Raw genomic sequence first — 11,014 nt, forward strand, 5'->3', positions numbered from 1 at the left:
GTTTTACATACAAAAAACGATATTGCTTTATCTGCGGGGACAACAACATATTTGCCATGGAGGTAGGATAGGTGTTTTACAACATTTGGGTCTTTAAAGATTGACGTAGCATGGGCATTGATAGACCCGTTCAGTTTCTTAATTCTGATTTGTATCAACGACCTCACTGCCTTATTCAAAATTCTGACCAAATTGCAATTTATTTTATAAAATCAAATTGTTCAACTGGTCAGAAATTTGAACTAACTGCTGTAGAAAACCACAGTCAAGTAGTGAAAGTGCAAGATGATAAGATAAAACATACTTACAATCCTATAAGACTTTAACTTCACTTTAATGATGTTGTGACATATTCAGTTTATCAGTTTGTATAGGTAAATTATAGTCATTTCCATGCTGAAGGAATTGTTATTATTTTGAATTGCTATAAAAATGTCCAAACTAAGCTTTCATATAGTTTTTCTTTCTAAAAGTATTCTATTTAATCTATATTCTAAACATAGTATGTTTGGATGTTTGACAGTGTTTTCTGACAAAAGGAGCTCTCTGTTTTCCCATAGGGTTCAATATTATTAAACATGTTGCACAATGACAGCCAATATGATCATAAATAGTTATCAAAAGTACCAGGATTATAATTTTATACGCCAGACGCGCGTTTCGTCTACATAAGACTCATCAGTGACGCTCAGATAAAAATAGTTAAAAAGCCAAACAAATACAAAGTTGAAGAGCATTGAGGACCCAAAATTTCAAAAAGTTGTGCCAAATACGGCTAAGGTAATCTACTCCTGGGGTAAGAAAATCCTTAGTTTTTCGAAAAATTCAAAGTTTTGTAAACAGAAAATTTATAAAAATGACCATATTATTGATATTCATGTCAACACCGAAGTGCTGACTACTATAAAGAGTGTTTTTTATTTGACATTAAGTTTTTTTTTATGTTCGAGACTGTCATGGAGACACTTATTGCATTGGCTACCAAATGATTATGATCGAATGTGTTCCACATCTTTGATTTTGGACGCATCTTGTAGCTAGGAGAGGAACACATATAAGATTTAATTGTTGGTGATGTATTTTTTTTTATATTGCAGATGATATATGAAAACATGTATTTGTGTACTATTTGTATGGTTTTATATATGTTACTTTGTGGTGGATCTTCCCAGGATCATAAGTAAAAAAGTTCATTTAAATGTTAAAATTGTTTCCCAGATTAGAAGACATATAATGATTTTAAGTAATGACAGCACCTGACTTGATGTTTTGGGTAAGATGAGCTAGATAGTAAACTGCTATGTTATTTTCTATCAATTCTTCGAAAAATATCTTCTCCAAAGCCTGGTGAAAGCAAAACAAAGTGTTGACCAGTATGAAAATAATATTAACAAAAGAACCTTTAGGAGCATGCTTCAAAGACTCATAACTGCTACTGTAACCGTAGTCATCTGACAAAATTACTAGTGGATATGAACATCTTCTCAATATGTCTTAATATCTAAAATGCTATAATAATCAAAATAAAAAAGGGTATTGAAAAAATATTGTTGTATTTTTTTTATGTTATATATGGATATGAATGAATTATAAATGTTAAACAATGAAATATAATATGATAATATACTAGTATCCATTAAAAACTCGTAATTACGCGATAAAACATTTGAATTAAATGTAAAGGAACGTGTACTACAATAGTACTGATGGGTGTAATTATAATCGTTTGATTAAGAGGGACGAAAAATACCAAAGGGACAGTAACTATAATTTAATTTTATTGATTTTATATTTTATATTTCATATATTTTCACGTATTCATACATAATACATGTATATATTACCATTAAGTTACTGGTATGCCATGGGTCTTGAACGTCGTTTCTAGAGAAAATTTTCAATAAGTACAATGGTACATTCAATGACGGTTAATATAGTTTTTTGCTCAACAGATCTAAAACAAGAATTTGTCCATAGTACACGGATGCACCATCCGCACTATCATTTTCTTCGTTCAATGGATCGTGAAAATGGACGAAAATCTCTTATTTGACATTAAAATTAGAAAGATCACATATCATAAGGAACATGTATACAAAGTTTTAAGTTGATTGGACTTCAACTTTATCAATAACTACCTCGACCAAAAACTTTAACCTAAAAGACGGACGAATGAACAAACGAACGAACGGACGAACGAACGATCAGACGAACGAACGATCAGACGAACGGACGCATAGACCAGAAAACATAATGCCTATAAATGGGACATAAAAAATGATGATGCGGTATGACATAAACATTATAGAGTTACAAACTAAATATCAATTTTTAATTCAATATACCAGTCATCTTTTGGCAAGAATTAGTTAAGGGCAACACTTACTAAGTAATGCCCTCATTACCTATGAAGGGGCATATAATGTCTTTAGCTTATATATGGTCGGGTATTACTTAAGACGACTTAAGGTTAGGGGAGGGTTAGGATTCCGCTAACATATTTAACCCCGCCACATTCTGTAAGTATGTGCCTGTCACAAGTCAGGAGCCTGTAATTCAGTGGTTACGTTTTGTTTGACTTTTTTGTTGATGTGTTACATATTTGTTTTATTCTTTTTTGTACATAAATTTGGCCTTTAGATTTTCTAGTTGGATTTATATTTACATTTGTTATTTCGGGGCCTTTCATAGCTGACTATGCAGTATGGGCTTTGCTCATTGTTGAAGACCCTACGGTGACCTATAGCTGTTAATTTCTGTGTCATTTGGTCTCTTGTGGAAAGTTGTCTCATTGGCAATCATTTCACATCTTCTTTTTTTTTTATATCAAACAAACTATTACTATTTATTTCTTTACATGGAGCTATTGTTAATAGACAATAATAGTGTATTGACTTGACATATCAACGATATAAGGATGAGGCTTAGAAACGGGGAAATGCGAGGCTCTGCCGAGCTTTTTCCCCGTTTCGGGCCGAATCCTCATATCGTGATATTTCAAGTCAATACACTATTAAGACAGAGGTGAATTAAGGGTTCAGGAAGTCCACCAACCCCTAATGGAACTACATATTTGATAAATACATATAATTGTTGAAAGCATCAGTCAAAACGTTGGCTAACTATGCCTCAACTTGTTCAAATTCCTGGATATGAGCCTGTTTTGCTTGCTGTATATATAACTTAAGGGAATCTAAGTGTGTCAAAATCAAGTCTAATTAACGAGTTTGTCTACTTAAAGAACATTATCATGTTCATTCTGTGTATCAAGCAAGGTAGAGACTCATTTTATATTATATCAAGTTTTTCAGAAAATATTGATTTCGTTTTGATTTGGTTTTGTAAATTTCATTTCGTTTCGTGCCGTTCTTATTCCGTTTTGCACTTGTAACAGATATCAACTTTTAAGAATTTTACCCTTTCCTATATTTTTATCAAAAATCAAAACATTCAAACTTTCTAATATCGAAATGATCAAAACTGTAGGTCAGTTTAGTATTATAGAAGTTTGCTTAAATACCTAAACTATTACATTTCACAAACGGAATTTATATTTTTGTGGAATTTTCAAAAGAGGTAGGGCCAATTTGTCGGAAATGTTTTTACAGAAGAGCCAATTTCAAAAAGTGCCGACAGAATAAAAAATAAAAAAGTTTAGTGTGTCCTTATTACATAAAAAAACTTTTTAAAGACAAATTGTAACACTGCAAAACTGTAGCGATATAGCTCTTTGATCAGAAAATTATTGATAAGGAGCGTCGTGGCTCAATCAGTACAGCACAGAACTAGTTATAAATCATGGTTTTAGAAGAAAGGGTTCGAATCTCGCTCATAAATGTTGCATTTTTTTTTTGTGTTGTTATATAATATTTTAATGTTTCTATCATATTTTGTTTTGATGTTTGCTAAATTCATAGAGTCAGTCTGGTTCATTTTGACTATATAATTTACTAGTATATCATTTTTCTTGTATTTTAAAGAAAAAAATAATGTAACGCTTATTGTGTGCAGTCCTATGAATGTCCATACTTTTGAATTAATTACTTTCTATTCATGTGTTTACATTTATTACATATATTCAAGGAACAACTGCCGTCATACTGATGTAGGTGCCTGTACATAACCAATAACACGAGAATTGAAATAGCAATGAAGCCCAAATGTTGCGGGTGTAAAATACACAAAACTTAAAATAAGGCCTTTGTATACAAGTTTCAAACAGCACAGACAATTTTTCGAAATCTTTTTTGAACATCGGATTATATGTAACAAATGCAGTCAACAGCGATTTCGTCGCCAATTCACAAACTGTGTAGATACTAGCACTGAAATTTTTACCACTGTCCCTACAACGGTACCTAAGTCATCATAAAATTAAAAAAAAAACACACAACAGAATAAATCAATTACACTACAAATCGTAATTGTAGATAAAACATCAAGAAGCTGTTGCATCTATATCACAACGAACGGCCGATTTGTTAAAATGCCAGAAAAGGAAATATAACTTGTGTTAGTAACACACAGTGATCTAAGACCAACTGATGTAAGATTTTCTCCTGTTAAAATATATACATGTTTTATCTTATCTTATCTAATAGGCGATAAAACCTTAGATTTAAAGAACAAGACAAATACAGATATATTTATATTCAGAATGATAAAAACACAATTAGAATTTGTTCGATATTATTTGGCTCCTTGACAAGTTACGTGGTATGGCACCTTGCATAAAGGATAAAATCGATATTAAAAAATCAATAGTCTTAGCCTTATTTTTGTAGGAATACCTGTTCAAGGTATGAAAATAGATGATGTGACGTATTTTCATGTACTATAATAAGCATTTATCGGGCTATTTAAAACATGATTTACCCATCTTATCGAATGAAAAAAATCCCGACAAATTGGCCCTGCCTCTTTCAAAAAAATGAAATATTTGGAATTTTAATATCTAAAAACTTGATAAAAAATTTGAATTACTAAAATTTGAAAACTTAAAAAAAAAAATGAATTGAGAAGTGTTTTTGAATTGATAAGTGTAACACGGACCGGTGTGGTGTGTCTGAATTTAGCTTGTTCGCACATTGTTGTCAATGTAGCATCTTATATGCGACTGTCATATGAGTGAGAGGTTTAGTTAGAACATATTTATTTATAGTGGATTGGGAAATAAGTTTTGCAACTTATATTAATCCCTTTCCAATTTGCGGGTGCGAGTGCTGCCTTGTAGCGGCATTAGCCTGCTCTTTTTTCGAAATCTACAAGGGTGTCTTTAACGTGCGAGAGATATGGCTCTCTTAACACGGGTCAGCCATTTATCGTCCCCTTCCGACGGACTATCGTCGTTTCCTCAAGACCATACTCGCAAATGGTGTCAAGGGAGAGCCAAAAATTGAGTTCCTGAAATTTTCATCCCGAACGGGAATCGAACCAGGAACCTTTGTGATAGTAGGCCGATGCACTAAGCACTACACCACGGCTCTCTGGAAGGCTATATAACCGGGTTTATTCCACTATTTGCTTCATAAGAAAATGCCTGTACTGTTTTACTTTTTATACATCGCTCTACTTCAGTTTGTATTTTCACCATACATGTTTTACGTCCACTCTGATTGAAATACAGAACTATCATAACTATAGAGTCAAGAGATATATGTATGAGGATATCGAAATCACGGATAGTAAGGTCGTTATATCGAGGAGCGTTTAGTACAGTGATTTTGTCATAGTTTGGATAAGTTTGACATGACGGTGTTAAGTGTTTTTGATGACAATCAGTGCAAAAATGTAAACATTCGGATATTTTGTAAAAGGAACTTCTGATCAATAATTCAAGCTAGTAAGTACCTTTGTATGAAGTAAATATGTTAGTACATCTCAAGTTGTATCATATAGTTAATGATTTAACACAGAACAAAGCTTGCGTATGTCAAAATTTAAAAGTTGCTAATTGGTTAAACGTGCATTAAAAAAGTTATTATCTTTCTGTCTGTTGCATCACATACTTTCCTCGTGATATAATACTGCCGTTAATTATTCTGAAAAATACCTACTTTTTCACTCAATTAAAAATTACTGAAATATCCGTGTCATGGTTCGGTTCATTCGTGTGATGGTTTAGTTCATGTTCGACATGAATCAGTTATGTAATTCTTATCGTGTAAAATGAAGAGTTACTATCAAAATTAACAACAATTGTTTCATTTGAAACACAAAAGGGCATAAGAACGCACATACAATGTACATGTAGTAATACGTTATAAGTAGATGCAATACGATTGCCAATGAGACAACTATATTCACCTAAGATCAAATGACGTAGATGTTAGCAACTATATGTCATCAAGAGGCCTTCAACATTCAAGAATGAGCAAAACCATACGTCTAGGTAAGTTATAAAAGCCTGCGACAAAATTCAATGTATAGGAATTCCAATAAGAAAACCACCAGCCTAATTTCTGTTCAAAATAAAAAGCAACATCTGACATACAGTTACAAACGATATTCACGGCATTACAGACACTTAGCGTGAGACAGTATATACAAAATATTGCGGAGTTAAACATGTTTGCGGACTCCCCAACCCCTTCTTCGCCTTAATCATGGCATACATGCAATATTTACCAGATCGGTTTTAAACAATAAAAAGTTGATTTAGTGGACCCTAGTTTCAAACCAATAACCAATTATAAAAAATCATCATTCCAAGATAGCTTCCTTTTAAGTTTCAGGATGGAATTCTGCTGCCAATATTGTGAGCTGTGTACAATTTAGACATATTTTCAATTCTAGGGCACACCATACTAAATCATTACATAAAAAGTAAAACATTTGAAAGAATTAAGTGATACTATACACGATGCATTTATACAATATTACTGCGAATCCAATTTGTTCATTTTCACTGTTATATGCGAGGTTGTCTATTGTAGAATAAAGGATGACGGGAAAAATTGCGTTTGTTTACTTTTTGAAAGTACGAAATAATTGACTTAAATGTATGTTTTAACACAATTAAATAAGAATATAACTTTCTAATTTATAATCACAAGATTAAAGTCCAAAAAAATGTAATTAAAGCAGCTCAATCCATAATATTGTTGACTGGATTCTATTCATTTTAACTATAGTTGCGCTGAATTATCACTGAAAGTGCAATCATTTCTGATGTGGATTTTTTGCAGGTGAACTTTCATTATTATTTTATATGAAAATTCGACATGCAACAACTGAAAATAGTCTTAAAAATGACTTTAATACTCATGATATTTAAAAAGCAAGCTTGCCGTAGATGATCACTTGATTACACATACACAATTTTATGTAAACTCGAAAAAAAATCTAATATGTTTCAACCACAAGGGCTACATATGTACTGTACTTCAGTACGCATTCGTCCGTTAACCGAGGATGTAACGAATCTGGTTTTACACTGCCAAGTTTTCACAAATATGTTAAGACTGACTTTACAGGTAATCTCGTCATCGTTTAGTGTTGTATAGAATGTATCTCATGTTGAAGACTGTACATACACCTTGTGTGTCATCAGGTTGTTATGCCATATACTCTTACATGCCCTATCTTTGAAATTTGAGGTCCTAAAGCAGACAGAAATTCGAATAGAATGTGTTAAATTCAAGCACAGTCGTTTGAATTGTTAAAAAATATATCAATTCGGGGCCTTGACTAGCTGACTATACGGTATGGGTTTTTCCTCGTTGCTTGATGACCTATAGTTATACACAATTTCTATGTAATTTGGTCTCTAGTAGGGAGTTGCCTCATTGTCAGTCATACCACATCTTTCTTTATTATAATGATTTGTATTAAATAGTATATTATTAGTCTAGTCTCTGGTAGGGAGTTGTCTCATTGTCAATCATACCACGGTTAGATCACAAAGATGTAACAAAATGGATCTTTAAATAAATTTAATACCTAACAGAAAACAATAAACTTGCGGCAAATATGGTAAACCACAACACAAGGTGCTATATTTTTTGTTACACCATATTAATGTCCCTTCATTGATGTTAGGGATCGAAACAGTATTTGGAAGGCAATATTTTTTTTTATAATTTACCTCAATTTAGGAAAGACTCTTGAATTTTAAAGAGTCGAAATAGGATGAACGGATTATATGTGTGTGTACTATATAAAAAAAAAACAAAAAAAAATAAATATACCAGGTGTACGCGCCGATTAGTACGCATATGATAGCTGTAATTGTTACAGAATAAAGTTAAGATAAAATAGACCAATTACACCAAAACAATTGGAACACACCACTAATTTTTGTTTATAACAAATTTTATTTAAACATAAACATGCTATAGTTCAGAAAATATTTTGAATGGCTGGTTTGATCTAGTCCACCAAAAAAAAGGCCTGCATAAAGTTAGACTGAAATTAATACACTGGTGTAAACAATCTATGTCATACTATGTCCTACTTCATGATCAGCACGTTGATTGAATACCATTTTCATTCATACTGATTGTTGGTTATCCCAGTAGTTTGATATGAGAAATTTGTCAAACATATTCGTTGTCGATTGATGATTGTGATCGCAAGAGCAAGCAGTTACTATTTGCTTCAGGTGAGCTACATTAATGCGGATCAATCGGCAATCCTCGGGTGTATCCGCTACTCCTCTTCTATCCATTCGGCAATCCTCGGTAGAATCCTCTACTCTCATAGATGAGGGTACGAAAGCAGCCGAGTTGAGACGAATGCTCTTATCATTAGATGAAGTTACGGAATCATTCGAGTCGTAACGTATGTAATACGGATATGCTTAGAAAACTTAAGTATTTAGCATTATGAATGGAAACAACATATAAGCTTGCAACGTTACAACATCTAACAAAACCAATATATGTGTTGCACAGGTATGAACAGTTAGAATATATACACATATCCAAATTAACAATATATATAAATAAGACAACAAGTCAACTGCATGGTTCACCAATACTTCTCTTCTGTACTTAAATACAGTGGGGATTCCCTTCAAACTGTAAAATAGATAGAATAAATATAATTAGTATGATGATACAAGACTGAAAAGTATCTATATTAATTTTGACATTTTAACATTGTCCAATATAAGTTGTATGTTAGTGTCTGTAAGCTTATTGGAATATTTCCATCGAGTTTTTATATTTTGTAAATGGCTCACATTTGTATAAAAAGAAACATTTTTATGTTCATCAAAACAAAGGATATGGGGTATCCATTCATGGCTAAAAATCAGTTCATGCACAGCAAAACAACAAAAACGCCTTCAACACGGAGCAAAAAACTATCGTCGCTGTAATTTTAAGTAAACTTATCATAGATATCTGGATTAAATTTTTGTATTTACGCCAGACGCGCGTTTCGTCTACAATGATACTGATAGTGACGCTTGAATAAAAAAAAAAAAAGTTGAAAAGGCCTATAAAAAGTACGAAGTTGAAGAGCATTGAGTACATGTACATGTACCAAAACTTCCTAATTTTTTGGCAAAATAATTTTGAAGGCTTTGTAAGATGTAATTGTTCTTCATATCGCATGTTATAGTTATTTTTTAAATCAAATTCACGAATATTTCATAAGTTCAAATAGAAAATAATGAAGTGCTGAATTTAGCCAATTCACAATAAAAAATCGACTCAGATGCGTGAAATTACAATAGAATTTAAAAATATGGAGACGGTGATATGATTGCAAATGAGACAACTATCCACCTTAATTCGATTGTCAGGATTATAGACAACCGTATGACCTTCAAAAATGAGAAAACCAATAATGCATAGTTGACAATAAAAGGTCCCGATATGAAAAATTCATTGGAAATATTAAGAAATACTATGATGATGTCAATCCTAGTCATATCACTAGTTTATACGTCATAATAAGTGATAGGCCAACAAGAGGAGACAAGGTGACGTAATGCTTCTATGTATATATACTGTAAAACCTCTTATTTTCGCGACTTTATAGCGAGAGAAAAAATGACATGAATATTAATCGTTGGGAATATATAAAACTTAAATCTATTATCTCTGCCATCAAATTGGGTTCCAAATGGTGAAGTTGAACATCCCTTCGTTTTTACGGACGCCATCACGAGTTGGTTGACCGTTCTGGAATAACCGTTTCACAGATGAATTCGGATATGTTCCTTATGTCGTAACTACTATCCCTTTCCCTTTTCACGAACGGGACGTACCGAATTAGACTATTTACCGGATTTGTATTAACATAAGCAACACGACCGGTGCCACATGTGGAACCGGAACTGGTACCCTTCCGGAGCACCTGAGATCACCCCAGTTTAGGTGGGGTTCGTGTTGCTTAGTCGTTAGTTGCCTTTGTTGTGTTGGCTTTCAATTTTTTTGTTTTAAGCGTTCCTGATGATGATAAATGTAGAAAAGCTCTTTGGTAGAGTCAGATTTCTAAAGTGTTATTTTAGAGGCCTCTGTGGCCGAGTGATCTAAGTACAAGTAGTTTCTACTGTAATCACTAGCCAGTCAACACTGAGGTTGTGAGTTCGAACCCCGCTCGTGCAGGTGCACTCGACTCCAATCTTAATTGACTAGGACTGTCAGTTATCCTATTGAAGGTGGGTGGTTTTCTCCATGCACTCCAGCTTTCTCCACCAATAACAACTGACAGCCACGAAATAGTAAAAAAAGTGGTGCTTAAAAGTGGCGTTAAAAACTAAAATTATCAAAAACATCAATTAAAGTGATATTTTTTAATTTTTCTTGGAAAAACCGATTCAATGTAATTAAATGTGAAAAAAGATAAATGCAACTTTGTGTTTTACTAACCGCTAAAATTATTAGTAAGTCGAGTTCTTTTAGAAGTGCTTACACGATTAAAGTCTCCAAATGATTTTTTATAAGTTATTAATCTTAAATAATGAATTCTGTCCGACCCTTAGAGGAGTTATTGACCTTTAGCAATGACATTTGCAAATTTATTGATTATGTAGTATGGGTTTTATATAAAAAAAAATATA

Source organism: Mytilus galloprovincialis, chromosome 5 (assembly GCF_965363235.1).
Source record: "Mytilus galloprovincialis chromosome 5, xbMytGall1.hap1.1, whole genome shotgun sequence".
Taxonomy (NCBI): Eukaryota; Metazoa; Mollusca; class Bivalvia; order Mytilida; family Mytilidae; genus Mytilus; species Mytilus galloprovincialis.